Genomic DNA, 22,278 nt, shown 5'->3' with positions numbered 1-22,278 from the left:
CCAATCAGAAGTACTCAATTTATTTTAGTCGCTTTATATTACAACTCAGTTTTGGGGAAAAACTGAATTGCTTGCATATTCCTAAATCCCAAATGTTTAAATTTTTTACTTTTTGGTCAACTTTTCTTAGTCTGCCTAGCACTAATAACTTGGATGTACTTTAAAAGATTATAATGCTTGGAAGCCTCCACTAGGGTAACTAAACAATTCAGTTCTGATGTTAGCCATTCAATACATAATGAAGTGTATACCTTGGAATGTAAATACAAATTGGCAAACTGAAGGAAATGAGGAGGATAAGAAAGGAAAGGACAAGAGGCATGGGTGGAGGGTTGAATTTTTAACTACAAAAGTACACCCATGTGTCCAAACCTACAAAATAAAGGGACACTGTCAGACGACAAAGACACAGCTGCTCTTCTCAAATCCTTTTTACTTGATTTTGTTACTCTGGCCACCTTTAAACTGAAATCTTGTTAAAACTATTTTCTTCAATTTTGCAACTTATTTCAGTGCAAATTGAGCGTGTGTATAGACTCTCTAGCAATTGACGGAGCATGTGCATCAGGATGGTGCTCATGTGCACATGCATTGCACCAGAGGGCTACTTGTACTCTTACTCATTCTTAAAATAAATGGTATATGATGGACCTGAACAGCTGCCATGTGAGTAAATGTATTGCATTAAATTGTCACTGCTCATAAAATGTACTAAGTGTGCATGTTTCCTGTTGATCCTTATTTCCAATAGACTGATGCTTTTCTGTATCTTCTAGTTGCATTTTCTCCATTCCCTCCCATTTCTTAATCTCTGCTGTTCTCTTGTGGTATGAGTAACAGAGAGTCTCTCCTTCAATAGCCGTAGATTTTATACAGTAGAAGTTATTTTGTTTTTTTAATCTTTCAAATTGAATTGACTACATAATTGCCCATCTTCTGAGGGGTTGTCTGCTTTCTTCAGCCCCCAACAAATCAGGGGACTGGGAGAGCTTGTGATGATATGGACTGGAAGTGTCAGCCATATATGGTTAACACTCAGCTCTAGGTCTCACTTACGTGATGCTTAGCCTGTTTTGCCTCCTATCCTGGATGGAGAGCAACCTGAAGCTGAACCCAGCTAAAACAGATGATGATGCTAACAAGTGCTAAGAAAAACTCTTCTCCATAAGAGCTCAGATCATTGAGGCATCTGTCCTCTTACTGTTAAATTGGCCCACAGCCTTGGGCTCCTTTTTTGCTTCCATACTGTAGTATGCAGGTGGAGGGGAGGGGGTGTCCATTTTCATCTGACCAGGTGTGAACTGTGGCTGTGATGATCTATGCATTTCTAACATCAAGGCTTAACTATAGCAATTCATTGTCAAGGAATGAAGTTTCATTCCTTGACAAAGATCCAGCTGATTCAGAACCTTCCAGTGTGACTACTTTCCACCAGGGGCCTGCTTCACCATTCTGTGCTGGCTCTGCAGTGAACAGAGCCCAGTTCAAGGTCTCTTGACTGTCAAAACACTTAATTGAATGGGATCCTATCTATCTGAGACTACTACTTTCTCTGACTGTGCCTTCTCTCCACATCTCCAGTGCACTAGCATAGCAAACTGTCAACCAATAAAGGGATGGTCATGACTATGGAAAATTGAACCTCCATGGAAGCCCAACCAAGTCTATTCAATTACTTTAATATTGGGTCTTACTGGAAAGGAAGGAGAAGAGCTGGTGGCAGGGGTTGTGACTTTGGCAGAAACTAACTTGTTCACAGGGCTTAATACAAGAGCCCACATAGCTGTAATTTGAATATATTGGACAGTGTGGTTCGCTCTCATTACACAATCTGCCATGTTTAGTACCCATCATTATAAAGGATTCCAGTCACCAGGAATGAGATCAAAAGAAGAGAGAACTAAGATGAAACCAAGAAACATGCTCTGGGTGATAGGATAGTTCTCCTCCCTCCACATACACCTTTAGATTTGCGTTATTTTTTGCAACTGCAATCGCTCTTAACAAGCCAAATATAATTAACCAGACCCTGAACAGTACTGTGCCTACAGCAAGAATAAGGGTTCAACGCAGAATGTCTAGTTGTATGAACGTCATCCCTACTGCAAGATTTTACCTGATTTCTGCCAGAATGTGGAGACCTGCTGTATTACTGCTAACTGCCACAGCAGGAGCAAGGGCTGGTACTTCTGGGAACTTCTAAATCTCCCAGGGGAAATAAGGTAAGAAACTGCATTCCTGCGAATTCTATCCGCATACAGAGGTTCCATGGTTGTCTATTCTTCAAACTTTATAATCCATAATTGACTAAGGACAGTAACATTTTTTTTAAATGTTTTCAAGAAATTCAAGCCTGGACTTCCCTTTCCTCCTGGCAAGGCCTGTCTCTCTCTCTCTGAGTTGAGATAGGCGAACTATTCAGAAACTAAATGGACTAGTTTCTCAGGTGCTGTAAATCAGTGCAACACCAATGGATCCTGATAGTAGATGGGTAATATCCTGTGTAAAATTTAAAACTGTTATTTATTGTTTGCATGACATTGGGATGGCTCAGTTGCTAGATGATTTGAATACTAAAGGACTAAACTATGTGGTTTTAGTGTTGCTTTGACTTTTGTTTTCCCATATGAATCCAGCAAAAAATCAAGAATACCTATTTACATGGGAAGAATACTTTGGTAAAGGAATCAGAGTGTCTTTGCGTTCATGAGTGAGATTCTATCAGAATCAAAGAGAGGGTAGTTCCTCTGCCAAATTCTGCTTTTATTCATTTGCATCAGCAAGCTAATGTATAGTCTATACCAATATGAGACCACCTTGCTCACCAAATATTGTATCCATATTTTTAGGGAAAATGTGATGCAAACAGTACATGAACCCCTGAATCTCCATCTTGCTTAGATTTACTTGGAAATCAAGTTGTCTACAAAACAAATTCATCTGGGGAGTTGGTTGAGTAGTATCCTTTACTGAGGTTAGCATAAAGGCTTTCTGATGATCTTGGTGACTTCCTTTTAAAACCTTTTAAAGTTTGTCCCTGATCAAGGGATTCAGTTACAATTTTTAAAAGTGAGAGGGGAAGAAGGATGGAGAGATTCCTTTTTGGTGGCTCTTGGAGGCCAGGAGAGGTTGCCATTTATATAAAGAAAGGTTTGCGGCACTGTGTAGTGTCCAAATCTAGTTTTTACAGTCTTTTCCCCTTCTAATCTTAAGAAAATGAACTGTGAACTGTGTGGGTGGTGATGTGTGATGTGGACAGCTGTTCTTCTTTGAGTGCTTGCTCATGTTCATTCCACGATAGATGTATGCACGCCTCCATTCACGGTTAGCCGGAACTGTTTTCACCTTAGCAGATCCTGTAGGGCTGACTCCGGCGCCCCCTGGAGCCCCCGCGCACATGCCGCAGTATATGAGGCGCTGCCCGCTGGCCCTACACCCCCTCAGTTCCTTCTTTCTGCCCGTGATGGTTGTTGGAACTAGCCTTGCTCGCACCAAGTACTATTACTCTTGTTTGGACTTGTTTGATATTCTAAGATAGTTTTAGTTCATTAAATAGTTGTTAAGTGTAGTTAGATAAGGCACGTCCCTACAGGGACTTAGAGTGGCCAGGCCATGCCCTGGTCACCGGGCTTCAAGCCATGTGCCTTCTGCAGGAAGGCCTTCCCGCCCAGCGACCCCAGTGGCAGCTGCCTTAAGTGCTTGGGGGAAGCCCACAGGAAAGAAAAATGAGAGATCTGCAGGGCTTTTAAACCGTGGACTCAGAAGGACCGAGAGATCTGGTTGAAAGCTCTATTGATGGAGGCAGCGCTCCGCCTGGTGTCCGAGCCAGCCTGCTCCACCTCAGCACCGAGCGTGACCTCGGTACAGAGCGCACCGCTGGCACCGGCCTCAACTCGGCACCGCGCATCACTGGCACCGAAGAGGAAGAAGCAGCGTTCGGAGCGTGAAACTCCCCTGCGCCGTTGGTACAGGCAGGGTTGAGTGCGGAGATGCACCGGACTCGGCCCGTCGAGTCTTCTCCGGTGCCTGCATCTCCAGTCAGGGAGCCTCCCCTAACTCCTGGGAGTGGGAGAGTGCCCCTGCTGACGCTGTCGACACTGGAGGCTTTTCAGGTGGCCTTGTTGGCCTTGCCTTTGTGACCTCCACCACCGCCCTCCTGCCGAGGGAGAAGGGGGCTGGTGTCACGGAGGAAACCTGCATTGGGTCCCCCTGAATGGTGGTGGAAATCCCTGGTATGAGGAGGAAGATCTCCTGCTGGATGGTCTCCGCGGGTAGAGCAGAGCCACTCCCCCAGCATTCGCTCCAGGTCAGCATCATCGAGCCGACCTGCTCCGGCACAGGACATGGAGTCTCCCTCTCAGCGCCGATGTCAATTCCTGGGACCAGAGGCAGTGCATGCCAGGAGGCAGCACTGGTCGAGGTCTGCCAGGTGGCGCTAGGACAGCTCCCGTTCCAGATCCCCGACACCGAGGAGTTCGCCCATACCTAGACAGCGCAGAACCTGGTCACTGTTAGAGGACCTGGGACTGAGGAGTTGGCCCATACCTAGACGGTGCAGAACCCGGTCACCATCGGAGGAACTGGCACCGCGCAGTCCACGACGCGGAACCTGGTCGCCGGAGTCTGGCTCGGTACTGAGGAGTTAGGAGTGGCATCGACGTTGGTCACCGAAGGGTGTCTGCAGGGCCGCAAGACAAGCGGCAGCAGAAATCATCAGTACCGAGTTGATGCTTTGGTACCTCTAGCTCTTTGGAGTGCACTTCCATTCGTTGGCACCACTCACTGCAATGGAGGCAGTTCTCATCGTCCTCCAGGTCGGAGGCGTCGAGAAGGCGGTCCCCGGCACAGAAGGGCATCCGGGATTGAGGATGTACACGGCACTGCTGGTCTAGTGACTTGGGGTCTTCCGGGGGGACAATCATCAGAAGAGCCGACGCCCCCACAAAGCGTCACAACCTATAGCGCAGTCAGCCCCGGGTTGGCCCCAGGGTCAATGGCCGCAACAATGGCCTTATTGGGTTATCCAGATGGGGCCGGGGCCCCAATCCATTGTTATCGGGGGTGCAATCTGTGCCTCTGGCACAGGAGAAGGCCTACAGACACCACTCCTCGAATGAAAAGTCGGATCCTGTGGAGGGACCCTCAATGGGTGCAACCCTTCACCAGGAGGGAGCGCACCCGCAGTATGCGCTTCAGCAGTCCTCTTCCTCCTCACCAGACAAGGCAGTCTCCTAGGACCACTTGGTGCCACTGGAGGATTTCAGGGTGCACCAGGAGCTGCTCAAGAGGGTGGCCTCCAACTTGGGGCTGGAGGTGGAGTTAGAAGAGGCCAAAGATAGCCTCTTTAATGTGCTGGCGGTGGCTGCCCCAGGGAGAGTGGCCCTCCCAGTCCACAAAAGGGTCCTTAAGATTGTAAAGGCCCTGTGGCAAACCCCTTCCTCGGTCGCCCCTACGTCAAAGGTGGCCAAGAAAAAGTATTATGTCCTGGCTGAAAGGTTTTGAGTATTTGTTCACTCACCCCGCCTCGGGAACCCTGGTAGTAGATGCTAACCAGCGGCTAACCAGTGAGACAGGCAAGATCAGCCAGGGTCCATTCCCAAGAACAAGGACAATAAGAAGCTGGACTTGTTTGGGGTAGAGGTTTATTCTACGGCAAGCCTGCAGTTCAGGATTGCTAAGCATCTGGCCCTCCTGGGTAAATATAATTTCAACCTGTGGGACTCCCTCAGCGGTTCGCTGAGGCCCTGCCCCAGGACCAGGCTGCAGACTTTAGCACCATCGTAGAGGAAGGAACCACAGTAGCTAGGGCAGCGCTCCAGATGCCCTCTGACGTTGCTGACTCGGCGGGCAGGGCCATAGCCTCCGCCATCTGTATGAGAAGGTGCTCGTGGCTGCAATCCTCGGGTTTCTCCCAGGAGGTGCAGCAGTCTATTCAGAACCTCCTCTTTGATGGGTCAACCAGATTGATGCGAAGTTACACGGTCTGAAGGACTCCAGGGCCACGCTTTGCTCCCTGGGCCTGTACACGCCCCAGCTTTCCAGCCATCAGTCACAGGCCCCAGGCGCAGCAGGAGCCAAGGCTTCCGCCTAGGCCCTTTCAGTCCTATAGAAATAGGGACAGGAATAGGGGATTTAGAAGGAGGAATCAGCCCCCTAGCTCATTCTCATCTCCCTAGCAGGGGCCCCAGGAGGTCGGGCAACCAGAGGAGACCATTTTGATGGTGCGCCCGAGGGTGGCACCCTGACTGTTCTCCTGGATCCGCCCTGCCCCTTCCTAAACAGGTTAAGGCCCTTCTTTCCTGAATGGGCAAAGATCACTTTGGACTGTTGGGTGCTTGGGATAGTCTCAGGGGGCTATGCCCTACAGTTTACATTTACCCCCCCCCCCCCCAACCCTCCCCTTCCGTCCCTCTTCAGGGACTCCTCTCACAAGCAACTCCTCTTGCAGGAGATGGACACCCTCCTCAACATAGGAGCGGTGGAAATGATCCTCAAGACAGACGGCGGGAGTGGTTCTATTTGAGGTACTTCCCCATCCGCAAGGTGAAGGGGGTCTGAGACCCATATTAGACCTGCGTCGTCTAAACAAATATGTCAGACGACTCAGGTTTGGCATGGTCTCCCTAACCTCCATAATCCTTTTTCTGGATCCAGGAGACTGGTATACCACCCTCGACCTCAAGGACGCATACTTTCATGTGTCTAGCCTCCCCAGCCACAGGCATTTTTCTCTGTTTCATGGTGGCTGGCTCCCACTTCCAGTTTATTGTCCTGCCCTTTGGCCTATCTTCGGCTCCAGGGGTGTTCACCAAGTGCATGGTGGTAGTGGCTGCCCACCTGAGATGAAAGTGTGCACATTTTTCCTTACCTAGACGATTGGCTGATCAGGGACAGGTCCAGGTCCCAAGTGCAGGAGAGCATGACCCTCACTTGCTCCACGTGCAGCAGGCTGGGGCTGCTCATAAACGAGCAGAAGTCCACACTAACCCTAGTGCAACGCATAGAATTAATTGGGGCCACCCTGGATGCTTCCCAGGCCAGAGCCTTCCTGCCTCAGCCACGTTTCGAGGCGATGGTCTCTATCATTTCCCAGCTGCACCGATGCCCCACGACAACAGCCAGGCACTGCCTACAGCTGTTAGGCCACATGGCGGCCTGCACGTACGTAGTGAGACTAGCTCGCCTGAGGCTCAGACCACTTCAGGCGTGGTTGGCCTCGGTATATGTGCGGAGCAGACACCCATTGGATCAGGTAATCACAGTTCCCCCGCCCGTCCTAGCCTCCCTAAACTGGTGGCGGACTCCCAGGGCAGTGTTGAAGGGCGTTCCATTCAGGGAACTGGTCCCGTTGGTCACCCTAATCTCCGATGCCTTGGATGTGGGATGAGGCACTCAGAGGCTCTGGTCGGGGGAGGAGAGGCGCCTGCACCTCAATGTGAAGGAGCTGAGGGCTATTTATCTAGCGTGCAAGGTGTTCCTCCGATTCCTGACAGGCAGAGTGATGCAAGGGCTGACGGACAACATCGCAGCCAAGTTTTACATAAACAGGCATGGGGGAGCGTGCTCCTCGGCCCTCTGCAAGGAAGCTATCCGTCTGTGGGACTTTGCCGTGAGGCACGATTTCCACTTGACTGCCTCTCACCTCCCGGGAGTGAGGAATGACAAGGCGGATCGCCTCAGCAGGTCATTTCTACCCCGCCATGACTGGTCGTTGCATCCGGAGGTAGTGACTATCATCTTCCAGAAGTGGGGTGTTCCCCAACTGGACCTTTTCACGTCAGCCTGGAACACGAAGTGCCCGAGGTTCTGCTTGCTGAGGGGTCGTGAGACTGGGTTGATTTCTGACGCGTTCCTCATGGACTGGACAGGGACCCTCATGTATGGGTTCCCGCCCATCCCACTCCTGCCCAAGGTCCTGTTGAAAATAAAGAGGGACAGGGTGGACGTTATACTCATTGCTCCAGCCTGGCCAAGTCAGCACTGGTTCAGCATGCTGCTGGACTTTTAGATCACCCTGCCCCTGGAGCTCCCGAGGCGGCACGACCTTCTATCCCAGGACCACGGTCACCTGTTGCACCCAGACCTAGACTCCCTGCACCTCATGACCTGGAGGCTCTGTGGCTGTCGGAGGGAGAAAGAGCCTGCTTGGTGCAGGTCTAGCAAGTCCTGCTTGGCACACAGGTCGTGTGTCGGGCTAAGTGGAGGTGGTTTACCTGTTGGGTGGAGTCCCGGGGTATTCTGCCCAGTCTCTCACCTATACAGGCGATCCTAGAGTACCTGCTTCAGCTAAAGCTCCAGGCGTCGTTGGCCTTGTTGAAGGTTCACCTGGTGGCCATTTTGGCCTTCCATCAGCTGCTAGAGGGGGAGATCCCTGTTCTCCCATCCCATGTCAGACACGTTCCTCAAGGGGCTGGAGAGGCTTTATCTGCAGGTCTGTGACTTGGTGCCTCCCTGGGATCGCAACCTGGTCCTCTTGAGACTCACGGGGGCCCCCCTTCCAACCCATGGCTTCATGCCCTCTGCTCGTCCTTTCGTGGAAGGTAGTCTTCCTGGTGGCCATTATCTCAGCTAGGAGGGTCTCTAAGATTAGGGCCTTGACCTTGGAGCCCCCTTATACAGTATTCTATAAGGATAAAGTGCAGTTGAGGCCGCATCCAGCCTTCCTGCCCAAGGTGGTTTCCCAGTTTCATTGTAATCAAGATATCTTTTTCCCCATGTTTTTTTCCCAAACCACACGTTTCAGAGGAGGAGAGGAGATGGCATTCGCCTAATGTGAGACGAGCCCTGGCCGTCTACATCGAGTATACGAAGCTGTTCCGGAAATCGACGCAGCTCTTCATCGCAGTGGCTGACCGGATGAAAGGATCACCTGTCTCCACCCAGCACACCTCCTTGTGGATTACATGGTGCATCAAGTTCTGCTATGAGCAGGTGAGGGTGCTGCTTCCGGGAACCATCACAGCGCACTCAACCAGAGCTCAAGCCTCATCTACAGCCTTCCTGGAGAAAGTGCCCCTGCAGGACATCTGCAAAGCCGCCACTTGGTCGTCGGTGCATACGTTTGTGTCCCACTACGTCATCGTCCAGCAGGCGAGAAAGGACTTGGGAGTCGGCAGAGCAGTGCTGAGGGCAGCTCACCCGTAACTCGTACCCACCTCCAAGGTACTGCTTGTTAGTCACCTATAATGGAATGGACATGAGCAATTACTCGAAGAAGAAAATAAGGTTACTTACCAGTAACTGATGTTCTTCGAGATGTGTTGTTCACGTCCATTCCACAACCCACCCCCCGACCCCGCTGCCAGAGTTGGCAGAAAGAAGGGACCGAGGGGGCATAGGGCCGGCAGCGCCTCTTAACCGTGGCATGTGCGTGGGCCTCTAGGGGGCGCCAGAGATGGCCCTACGGGATCTGCTAAGGGGAAAAAAGTTCTGGGAACCGTGCATGGAGGCATGCACTCACCTATAGTGGAATGGACATGAGCAACACATCTCGAAGAACATCAGTTACTGGTAAGTAACCTTGTTTTCCCCTCTATTCGGCATTGGTGAGGCCGCATTTGGAGTATTCTGTCCTGTTTTGGGCCCCCAACTACAAAAAGGATGTGGACAAGTTGAAGAGAGTCCAGCGGAGGGCAACAAAAATGATTAGGGGCCTGGACCACAAGACTTAGGGGGAGAGGCTGAGGGAACTAGGTTTGTTTAGACTGCAAAAGAGAAGAATGAGGGGGGATTTGATAGCAGCCTTTAACTACCTGAAAGGGGGTTCCAGAGAGGATGGAGCTAGGCTGTTCTCAATGGTAGTAGATGACAGAACAAAGAGCAATGGTCTCAAGTTGCAGTGGGGGAGGTCTAGGTTGGATTTTAGGAAAGTTTTTCACTAGGAGGGTGGGGAAGCACTGGAATGGGTTACCTAGGGAGGTGGTGGAATCTCCATCCTTAGAGGTTTTTAAGCTGCGGCTTGACAAAGCCCTGGCTGGGATGATTTAGCTGAGTTTAGTCCTGCTTTGAGCAGGGGGTTGGACTAGATGACCTCCTGAGGTCCTTTCCAACTCTAATATTCATGATTCTATGATTATTTAAAATAAGTATAAAGAAAGGAAGATAGAAGTCTGAGTGTGTATTCCTGACTTATATGGAGCAATTTAAATACAGAAAGAAAAAAATACTTGATCACTCTGGAGAAGACTAGAGGAAACATACTGTAGTTATAAAAACAAGCAGTGAATTACTTAAGAAAAGTCTTTGAGAAGTCTTTTAAGTTGTGAAGTGAGGTAAAGTGTGTGTCATAATAAAATGCAAAGTATGGAAAATCAGGCAGAAGAAAGGTAAGTAGTTTAACTTTCTAAAAGGTTACTGAGCATTTACAGTGAGGGAACAGATGCCTTGGCACTTTTTTTAAGAGCCTGGGTTTTAACCCTGCAGTTCTAGAGAAACACCAGCTCAGGTAATTACATTGTCAACTGAAATTCCTCCTGCAGTGTCAGCTGGTTATAGTGTTCTTGTCCTGAACGGTTGTACAGTGTTGCTGTACACTGATAAACAGTTGCTGCACCTCACCCTATTGGTGACTGCATTAGTGACTGAATTGAACCATGTAGGGTTTTCAAAGTGCTTTAGGATCCTTTGGGATGAAAGAGGGTAGAGTGTGTGCTCACGTACATGCACCAATCTGTAAAAATATATATAAAAAGTAAGATTATTCATGATTTATTTCTATAGTCCTCATCTTCACAGCTACCCCATAACAGAGGGATGCATTCTGCCCTGTTTTACACCCTGTACAAGACCTGAAGGCCAGGCAGAATCCATAACTGGGAACTCATTTCATAGTTCACCTAAATAGGAACTGTGATGTGGGCAGGTAGACATCACACTGGCAGCAAGAGGATTAAAGAGAGCCTGTGGACCCAGCTGACCCCATCCTGCCACACCTGCAGCCCAGGTCCGGTGTGGAGAAGGGAGTTAAAAGGAGGAGACCTACTCCAGTTTAGGACTGACCAGGAAGGAAAGCAGAGCTTTGCTACCTCCTGGATGAGGGAAACCTAATTCCAGCTAAGAGCCTTAGGCAGCTTGTTACGTGGACCAGCCATTTGGTGAACAGTTTGACTAGGCCCAGAAAGACTGATGAAAAGGGATTGGCTGCACAGAGACAAGCTCAGAGCAGAAGGACAAGGTACCACCCATGCCCCTGATTTTGAAGAGCACTGTTTTTGTTTTGGGCTCTCTCATCCTGCAAGGGGTAGGACTCAAGTGTGCTACAGATGGAAAGCTAAAGTACCAAGGCCCTGGATCGAAGAGAGGGGCGACACCAGGCTGTTGGGGTCCCATAACAGGGTGAGTCATCCCTTGATGGGCCACAAAGGGGCACTGCCTAGATGACCTGGTTACAGGAAATTTTCCTCTTGTGACCTTTCCTGAACCTCATTCACATTGAACAAGCAGCCAGACCACTCATGGGCAGACCGCTGCAGCTTTCCTCTGTGTGCCTGAGGGACTGTAATGGGAGGGGGATGGAGAAAATGACATCTCCCTTCTCCTCAAATGTATTGATATCAATGATCAAATATGTTCAATACAGAGGCAACCTGCCCAGGGGTGGGAGGGACAGACAGGCCAGTGTGACACTGAGCCAGCAAGGGTTGGTGACTCAAAATCAACCTTTAGGGACATATTAGAAAAATATTGAAATGGTAAATGGGACCATTCCTTGTACCTAATTAGCAAAGCCATGTTAAACAATCTAGAGTTCTTAAAATATAGACCTGTATTGTTAGAGGATTAAGAATAGATATTAATTGCATTTGTCTGTTTACCTATATCTTGTAAGTTTAACAATATGATCGAATTAGTTTGTAGATGATAAACTTTGATTCCTGTCTGTAATGTTTCATTACCATATTCTGTTGATTCAGGGATCAAAAGGAGTATTAACGTTTAGATGAAACTAGTGGTGTAATAATATCATTGTCTTTATTTCAATTTGAAGTTTAGTAGACTGCCTATTAACTGTTTGAATGGTTAATTGCCTTATGCTAATCAATGCAACTAGTTATCAGAATATACCTAGGAAACAGAGATTTACTTCATAGCAACGATGTATGTTACCTAGCCTTCATCCAGGGAATGCCTGCTGTGATCATTTGCCGACAAATAGCTAATCAACTGAGCTTCAGCTATAAAGAGATTGGGGGGCCTGATCCTTACTGTCTCAGATCTGCTTAAACTTTGTCAGGGGAAGTTCAAGTCGCAAGACTGAGGTCTCCAGGTGCACTCTGGATTATCTCTGCCAATTTTCACGGAAGAATTTGAACAAACTGTGCATATGAATTGCTTGTTGGACTGTAATCTGTTGAAATGATTCTAGAAGGACTTTTACAAACCAGCAGCCTCACCATCTCTACTATGAAACTAACCTAAGAACTTTACTCATATCTGTATGTATAATGACTTTAAACCACAGTAACGCTTTCTTTTCTTTTTAAAATAGATCTTAGATTAGTTAATAAGAATTGGCTATAAGCGTGTATTTGGGTAACATCTGACATATTCATTGACCTGGCGGATAATGTGTCTGAATTCTTGGGATTGGTAGAACTTTATATATGGTGAATAAGATTTCAAGTAATCCTCATTATATAGACTTGGCTGTCTGGGTGGGAGCCAAAGGCTGGATTGTTTAAAAGGACCTGTATTTTAGCTTCTTGGTAACCAGTAAGGTATTACAGAAGCTGCTTGGTTATTGGCTTGGTGAAATCTAATTATAGAATAAACCACGAGTTTGGGGGATTGTCTGCCTTATTCTTTGCAGTTCACCCTTAGTGAGCATTCTCAGTGTGGCCCCTCCTGTGACCACGGTCACAGCAGGGCGTTCATCTTAGCGTGGGCCAGTGGCCAACATATTTAGTGGAGCAGTAGGGGGTAGTGTGGCTTGGCAACGTGGCCAGTGGTGAAGGAAAGTGCTTTACAGGGCCAAGGTTCCTTCTTCCCATTCAGCACCCATAGCCTGTCTGCCCCCAAGCTCCTCTTTTCAGGGGTAGTTCCAGAAGCTCTTCATTCCCTGGGGAAGGGGAACAAACATTCTGCAAGGGCCCTGGGTCTTTGTTTATAGGCATTTAATTGCCTCCATCACGGTGGAGCTAAAGAACTACTAACACCACTCCCATGAGGTAGAAACGTACCATTGTCCCCATTTTACAAAGGGGAGACTATGGCACAGAGATTAAGTGATATGTCTAAGGTCACACAGGGAGTCTGTGGCGGAGCTGGGAATTGAGCCCAGCTCTCCAGGACCCAGCCCAGGGCTTTAACCACAAGGCCAGCCTTCTTCCCTAGCTACCCCTGCACTTCCTGGGCAAGGGTGGAGGAAATGAAGATCTCATCAGGTACCTATGGTTGTGGAGTCCTTCTCCCTACTTGTTCAAGATGTGGGGGAGAAGCCCTTTGCCAAGTGAGCTCAAAAAGGGTAACTATGTTGGGTGTAGAGATGGGGCCAGTGGCAGTGAATAGGCATATACAGGCCTGGTCAGAGATGAGCGTGAGACTGTGAGTGGGGGGATGCCAAGGCACGTGTGTGTATTGGGACTGGTTGTTAGGCATGCCAGGTGGGGGTGTATTTAGTGGGGGAGGGGGATAGATAGGTGAGAGATGCAGGGATGAATGATCTGAGTGCAAGGTCAGGAGGGCTGAGTAGAGAATGGAGGTAAGATGTAACAAAAATGTTAAGGGCAATCATTAACCCATGAGTCTCGTTGATCTGCTTCTATATCTTGTCCTGGTCCTTGCTTGCCCTGAAGTTGGGTGAGATATTGTCCATTCTATGCATAGGGAATACTGCAACTTCTGTGGCAATAATGTCACCGTGTAGTCAATAGCCATTGCTCCAGTGCACACGGTACATGAATATTCAGGAAATAAAGTGATAACAGTTCTCGCGCATCTTCACTGAATAAAAGTGTGCGAGTGATGGAGTGAACGGTATGGACTCATCAGCTGCTGTGTAATACTTAAAGGGCATGAGAACAAAATGATATAGGCCCTATCTGCATTTGGGATTCAACAATGGTGGCTAGCCATGAGTGTAGCTGCACCCGTGGAAACTCCTAATGTAGCCAAGGAAAGCCACAATTTATAGTTGAGCTTACTCCTGCTTGAAACAGGGGCAAGCTCAGCCTGGTTTTAATGATCTAACACATGGAGTCTACGCTAGTTGCTAGCCATCAGTTGCTGAATGGGGGCTGATCCCCAATAAAGCCGTAGAAAACTAAAGAAGAACAGAAAGTAGTAATTTAGCTACTACAGGTTCTTTGAAGTTTGACTATACATCAGACCATTTATCCACAGTCTGATGTTCACTGCCATGCGGTCTACTACCCATCGTGTTCTTGGCAGGCTTCCAGCCAGCTGGTGCACAGTTCCAGAGGTAGGGCCAACGCTTGCCACTATTTTTCCCTCCAGGTTTGCAAGGTAGGAAACCTGGCCAGAAGAATTATACATCTAGGGAATGGGGATTGTTTAAACTAGGCCCCAGAGATTATAAGGAAGAATAGTGTGGCACCATGAGTGGGGGGAGATTAGAGGCATCCTGGAAAGAGTAGCTGAGCTACCCTGACTGCAAGTCAGAATTACACATAGCAGCTGGTTTGGGGTGTGAGATGATATTCAACTGCTCATCATAAAACACTACAGAATGAGCCGCCTTGTTATTCCTAGTGAGTTTCAAAGTGATAGTAACTGAAGGATCAATCAGTTTTGCTTTGCTTTGCTTTATGTATTTGTATTTGTTAATTCATATCCACCTCTGATAAACTGATGAGTAAGGCCACTCTTGAAAGCTATACATGTTGAAATATTGACATCTGCAGGATGTTGCGGCATGTCCAGCTCCCTTTTAGGGAATCAGGGCTCTGGAGTGAGTATTATGTCACACTGGTTCCTCTCAATATGGTTTGGGCATTTTAACGTTTCTTACCTGACTCTTAAATCCTTTCCTTTAGATCCCATCAGGATATGTGTATTGTAACAAATTTGCAGCAGTCTAGGCATTTCTGGATTAGTACCACTATGGGCCAGATTTTCAAGTGCTCAATACCCATGATGGGGGCCAGTTTTTCAACAGTACTCAGCACGTCCAATATGCACCTAATGAGCTGAGCTGTAGTGAAAATTTGTACCCAAATGTGGGTGATAACCTCTTTAGAAAATTCTGGTCTGTGTTGTATATCATGGAAGCCTAGGAACTTTTCTGACAGTGAAGGAGAACTTTGATCTCCCGTTCCTAAAACGTATGCCCCTGGCACTCAAGCTATTAATTTGACACACAATTGGCAGCTTTAATTCCATCCAGTAGAGGGCAGTGGTTCCCATGCAACAAGCCAGTTTGTAACAGGATGTTTGTCACTAACATACATAAAAATGGAATGTTGTCCCATATTCGTGTTTAGTCACACTTAGAGGTGTTTGCTGCCGGGCCTTGTTTTTTAACCAGCTTTACTTTGTCTCATGCTAACAGACCCACCACTTCTCAAACAGTATCCCAATACCAAACAGATATTTTTAAATCACCTACTGCCTTATTAATCTTCTTGCCAAACTCTGTAATTCACCTAAAGTAACAAAGCATCCCCTTTTTAATTAATCTAAAACCCAGTCCCCATATGTGCTGACATCATAGAATTAATTCATCAATATGAATTAATTCTAGCCCCGGCAAACTGATTACCACCTAATTTCCTGGCATGAAGAGTTCACAACATCATCCCCACAAGAGGAACAGAGAGAGAGTGCTCGGTGAGGTAAAATTAATCAGCATGGTCAGATAGGATTAGGCTTAGCAGAATTCAATTTTTTTAACCTAATTTTGGTGGATAAATACCAATCTTTATTTTTAAGCATTTTTTTCTCTCTTTATTGATTTAAATTTTCACAGTTTCAGGAAATTGGGAAGGGGGTCAGACAATAATTAATGACAGCAGACATTGAGATTCAAAAAGTTCAAGCTTTATAAACCATAAACACAGAAACTGTCAACATCACATGTCAAACTATGCAAAGTACATTGCCTTAAAACATCTTCGCTAATACAAGCATTACACCATGTTTTATACACAGTAAGGTGGGATGCTAATAAGTTCTCAAGCAGCGTTTTTCTTTCTTTGACTATGTGTAAATTTTGTTTACTAGCATTGGAAATATTTTTGTTGATTTTTTGTGTCTACAGTGAAATGTACCGATTAAAAATCTAATCCTTCCAAGTCTAAATATGATAGCCATTGTATGGAAGACATACCCTTCCATCGGCGTGTGTGTATAACTCAGCTTGACACTGAGGCAAGTTAGGGGTGTGTACTAGAAGAAGAGATTTGGTAATAACCGAAAAGCACTTTGGCCTTACAAAGCTAGAGGGAGTCTGCAGATTTGTCTTCCTTTCCTTCCTCTACCCCAGAACTCTCAAGAGCATTTTCCCTGACACCGCCACCTATATTTTTAACTGCATGCCAACTAATTGCTAACACTTGCATTTAAAACAACAACAACAACAAAAACGAGAGTGCTGTGGCACTTTAAAGACTAACAAATTTAATATTTGCAGGCATAAGCTTTCGAGAGACTTCAGCTCTCTTCTTCAGATGCAGTAATACAGAAAATAGGTAACGGAGGCTTACCTGAAGAAGAAAGCTGAAGTCTCTCGAAAGCTTATGCCTGCAAATATTAAATTTGTTAGTCTTTAAAGTGCCACAGGACTCTCGTTTTTGCTGTATGCAGACTAACACAGCTACCCCTCTGGAACTAACTTACATTTAATTATTTCTACTACACAGACACAAGCGAAGTACACAATAGAGTTCAACAGGAGAAATATAATTATTTGCCATCCCAGGAGAGCAGTGCAGTGACAAAGACTTTCTGTAAACAGGAAGCCTCTATGGCCAGCAGCAGCAATAAGCAGTAAACTCAAATATCAATCGCTTGAGCATTGGATGGATCAAGGGATTGATCGGGAGGTCTCTGGTTCCAATCCAGCCTAGGCTGGCAGTGGCCAAATATCATTGCAGTCTGACAGCTGCTTGGAGTCTAAATCTAGTTCCCAATGGAATGGTGTCCACATCATAAAACTCACCATAAAAACTGCCAGCCTCAGCAGAAACACCATTTACTGAATGGGTGTAAAGACACACATACTCGTTCACCCTTAGGGAATGTCTCCATGCAGCCACTTGGAGAGTGCAGGTAGACAGATGTTTGCTAGCTTTGGTCAAGCAGCGTGGCCCTGGTGGCTCGGGCTAGCTGCCCAAATCCATACTAAGGTGGGCAGGCAGGTTTGTTCTCAGGTGGCAAGCATGACTGCTGCCACTATGGTCACATCGCTATTTTTAGGGCACTAGCTGAAGCAGAGCTATCATGTATCTGTCTATGTAGGCTGGGAAACATGCTCCCATGTGTGGGGTAGACATGTCCTTAGCTGGTATCTTCAGGCCAGGACTGTAGCCCTCTGGTATGCCCTTTGCCTTCTTGTGGATAAACATAGAACGTCCATTGTTTTCGCCATTATCCAGCTAGTACTTTCATGAGCTCTGAATTCCCTTAGAAAACTTATAAACCAATAAAAATGAATGTGTTGCATGAGTTCAATCTATGAGGGACATATTAAAAGACTATACATTTCAAGAGCAGATATAAACATCCAAAGAGATTTATTTCAAAACAGTTTCTGTTGTGAGCTCTCTGAAATATTGAGAACTATTGAATAAGAACAAGAATATAGTCAGGTTATTTTGCCCTAAGTCACATGTTGCTGAAACAACACTGGTACCATTATTGAGATACTTACGATGTGCCAGTCTGGACTGAATCTAGTGCTCTTTGAAGCCATCTATGTCAAAGCAATAATTGCAACATTTTCATATAGACAGATAACGAAAACTCTGATTTATGGCTAGGGCTGCTAGAATTATACACTATGTAAATTCCATGCTTTGGTATGGATTTAGAGCCTCCAAATGGGTTTAATTGTTTTTCCATAGAATGTACATTTTTCATTAAATTATTTTTATTTCTAACCTCTCCGGCTGCAGATAACTTGCTGAATGTGACCTAAGGTCATGCTGTCCTGCTGAGTCTGCAGACAGAAAGCTCACAACAATGTTATTATGTAACATTTGTCCGTATTGCCATAAGTGCACATGATATCTTGTATGTTCTGCGAATCCAAGGTGGCGAAACTTGCCACGGAATCCACTCCTTGCTGCAGAATTGTGCTTCAGAATCTTGCATGGAAAAACAAAACAAAAACCTCTGTGGCCCTTGTGGTAGCCAAGACAACTCTAAAAGTGTGAGCTGAATGTAAATTTTTGCAATGTTGTCTTCTAATCCTGAATCTGCATTCTAAAATAGTGATGCTGAGACTTGTGAGCTACCCCCTTCAGCTAATGGAGACAATGTAAATGTCATCTTTCTCAACCATTGTGCTCTAATATCAAAATAAATAACAGGAGCTACCGTGACAAATGTATTATTCTTTTTCATATTCAAATAACTAAGCCCCACCACTGTTAATTATATAAATCAGCCACAGAAGGTTCGGTCTACTAAATCAGATGCCACAGAATCCAGGAATCTTTTTCTCAAGTTTACACTCAGCTTGCCATCAATCATACAGTGCCTTGGATGTACATCTGAGAGACATCTCATTCATTTCAATAGGGTGTGAACGCTGAAGCCCAATGACAATAATTTAAATGTCAATATTAACTCACTGCTTTTTAATGTTTCAAGGCTTAAATCAAACTCTAACTATAGGGGACAGGAGGAAGCTTCTCTGGGGGCATGTAGCAAAGCAGTGTGGCCTCCCTCCGCGGCCAGCCTATGCCACCTGGTAGGCAGGCCTGGGTCGGCACCACCCACCTGCTGGAAGTGCAGGGACGGGACAGGAAGTGGAAGTATAAAAACAAGGCTTTGTAGCTCAGTTAAGGGAGAGTTGCTGGAGGAGAAGGATGTCTCTTCCCCGTTGCGACGTGAGTCTGACTGCTGCACTGCTGAGGAGCTGCCTAATGCTAGAGACGCTGAGGGCCTGCTGGCGATTCCCCTTGTGGTTTATCCCAAGGAGGTGGCTGCAGGTACATGGGCACAGGGGTAGAGGAAGTAGCCCAGGGATACCCAACCTCAGTCCAGCTGTGCTTGGGCCAGAGCACTTCTCAGCCAAGTTTCGGTGGGAGTCCTGCTGACCCTGTAGCAGAATGCTTCGCCACTGTTAGGTCCCTGGGCTGGGACCCGGTGGAGTCAGGAGGGCCTGTGTCCATGCCCCTCTGGTGCCACCCCAACTGCAGGGTAACAGCCTTACCCAGCCTGTGAAGCCTCAATGGGCTCTAGACTGCTAGCCTGCCCTGCCCTGCCTGAAGGCTTGATGCTCCAGAATCCTTGAGGGACGGCTTGGACTCAGGCTAGCCCCTAGCAGTTTACTGCCCTGCCCCACCGAGGGCCTGGGTGTATATACCTCTGAGGGGCTGTGTAGCAAAGCACTGTGGCCTCCCTCTGAGGCTGACCCCCATCTGTTACCTAGCAGGTTATCCCAAAACTGCCTAGTGCAAAGTTTCTTGCATCCTCCTCGAAAGCATCTGATATTCAGAGAAGGAATACTGGATTAGTTGCGCCACTGATCTGATCTCATCTGACCTTTTCTATGGTCCTATTATTGTAGTAGTAACACCCAGCTAATGTGCTTTACTCAGTGGAGGTAGGCTCATTTTAAATTAAATTCCACAAAAATAAATCTTAATGTTTTAAAGAGACCATTTTAAGTATGTGTGATATAAGACTCTGAAAGGGAAAGGCAGAGAGATGTTCATGCTAGAACCATTGGAAGATCTCCGGGAGAAAAAAAGCTTTGGGTAAATAGGTGAGGAATTTTTTTAAAGATGACATTTAGTGAAAGGTATCTTTTAAAACCTAAACTAACCATTTACAAAATGAAGTATTAAAGTTTGAACGTCCAAGCCGAAGTCAATGGAAAGAATCCCTGAGATTTCAAGGGGCTTAGAATCAAGCCCTAAATGAACCTGTTCCAAAAAAATCTGCAGACTCAGAGAAATAATTCCCCCAAAATGTTAAGTTTGGTAACATTTCTTAAATTTCTAGTGGTCCCCACTGAAACCTAAGGCCTCGGTCTTAGGCCTGTGTGAGGTCCCTTTGTATATATTGTCAAACAAATTCAGAAAATAAAATATTGTGACTTGTGGAGTGAAATATCTTTAAGCCCCTTTCTCTACAGGAAACACAGTGCACTGAAGTGTGACAAACACTTGTAAATTGTAAACATAATTTAATCCTCATGTAGCACTCTCCCAAATTCGTTACAGCACTTACTGGCCAGCAGTGATACCTTTACCTCCATTCATTATCTCATGAAATAAACGCCCTAGTTTATCTTTTCCTTGCCAATCTTTTAATTTCTTTTCTAAATAAAAGTCATCCTTCTCACTACCTTTGCTATCTTCTTTGTTGCAGAACCAGCCAAGGACATCACTCATCTGTAGCTGCTTTTAGCCACAACAGAATGTTTCAACTACAAATATCTCCTTAGAAACGGCATAGCTGCTTTATTGAGTTATTTATATAGTGCCCAAAGGTGTGCTACATGCTTTGCAGACAAATGAAAAAGACACAATCCTTCCCCCGTGAAAGATCATAGTCTAACACCCAGATCCTTCAAAGAGCTCCATGCAGGCAGACAGCCAGGGATCTGCAAAGCAGCAGGATTTCCCCTCACACACAACCAGCTGCAGGAGCAGGGCCACTTTTAATCATAACTGGAGTGAGTGCAATAAACCAATGAGGAAGGACTAAGGGAAGGGATATAAACATAAGGTAATGGGGCTTCATAGGTTTTTTGGATGCTTGTTTTGATAGTTCCATGATGTCCAGTAAACACACACAAGTGTGTGGAAAGAATCTGTGTGTTTACCATTGATTGTATAGTTGTATGCCTATCAGTTTAAGGCACATTGGTAGGAATGTGAGAAGCTTTATTTGTACACATAATATCGAAGTGTCGGGTGATTTCTCAGCACGCTACTTGGGTGAGCTGGTTCAAAACTCCTGTTAACAACAATGTATGGTGCCTGTGTAATACCTTGTGCACCATATGTAATCCTTCAGTGAGCCTTTTTTTATTAAAAGGAAGATGCTTTGTACTCAGTAATGATCTTATGCATCATGTCAAGTGTCCTTTGCTCTTGTAACACTACTCAGGCTTATAAGGCAGGCAGAATTTCATCAAGGTAAATCATTTCATCCACTAGTGATGTAAATGCAAGCGGAATTGTTTCTTTACCAGCAAATCTAAAACCATTAGATATTTTACACTGCAATTAAATACTTGCAGCTGGCCCATGTCAGTTGAGTTGGGCTTGCGAGGCTTGGGCTACAGGGCTGTCTAATTAGTGTAGACATTCAGGGTCACCTGGAGCATGGACTCTGGGGCCCTCTGAGTGGGGAGGGTCCCAGAGACCAGGCTCCAGCCCAAGCTCGAACACCTACACTGCAATTAAACAGCTCTGGCCCCAGAGCCCCGTAAGCCTGAGTCAGCTGACATGGGCCAGCCACGGGTGTTTAATTGCAGTGGTAGACATAGCCTTAATGAACAAGTCAGCAATGAATACACTCAGCTTTTTATGTAATAGATTTACTTGTCAGTTGCTGAGATGGGGGAAATCTTTAGTCTCTGCAGATTTACAGAGAATACAATTAGGATGGCTTTCTTTCCATCTTTTCATTTTAATTACATGTTTCTCTAAGCAGACCCAGTCTTACTATCCATGCCCCCTCCCTTCTCATGTGCAATACCTTAGCTGTCTGTCTCAGGGATTGTTTCAATCACTCTGCAGCTTTATAGCCATCCAGGGGTCATTTAAGATGGAAAGGAGGGAAAATGGGGATGGGAAAGAAATGTGTGGTATAGGTTGTAGTTGTACTTTTATGTCCATCTTGCTTTAAAACAAAGGGATCACAGTTATTTTATCTGGTCCCTAGGACGTTCCACAGGAGCTGTCCTACTGTTTGACAAGAGTGTAAAATGGAAGGTAAAACTGAGGGGACAAGTTGCTGTACTGAAAGCAGTGGGGAAGTGCTGATGCATGTATCAGCATGACAGCTGAGTATGCCTCTTACTCTGTGACAAACCTCAAGGTCTCAGATGTGCTTTTTTTTATTGTTTCCCAGCAAATTGCAATAATGAGGCTGCTGAGGAAAGAGAACCTGGTCCAGCAAAGTGGCAGAAGGCAGACA

At 46.3% G+C, this 22,278-nt stretch overlaps 1 long non-coding RNA gene across 1 annotated transcript; it reads left to right on the top strand.

Annotated features, from left to right (window-relative positions):
* The first annotated feature begins 18,991 nt into the window (after positions 1–18,991).
* LOC137160349 (uncharacterized) lies at positions 18,992–20,858 on the top strand. Its single transcript, XR_010921862.1, has 2 exons — positions 18,992–19,112; positions 20,500–20,858. It is a non-coding gene; the product is annotated as an uncharacterized lncRNA (long non-coding RNA).
* The last annotated feature ends 1,420 nt before the right edge of the window (positions 20,859–22,278 follow it).

Source organism: Emydura macquarii, unplaced genomic scaffold, assembly GCF_026122565.2.
Source record: "Emydura macquarii macquarii isolate MOO-44397 ecotype Brisbane River unplaced genomic scaffold, CSIRO-AGI_Emac_v2 contig_2199, whole genome shotgun sequence".
Lineage (NCBI taxonomy): Eukaryota > Metazoa > Chordata > Testudines > Chelidae > Emydura > Emydura macquarii.
This window is presented reverse-complemented; position numbering and strand designations above follow the sequence as displayed.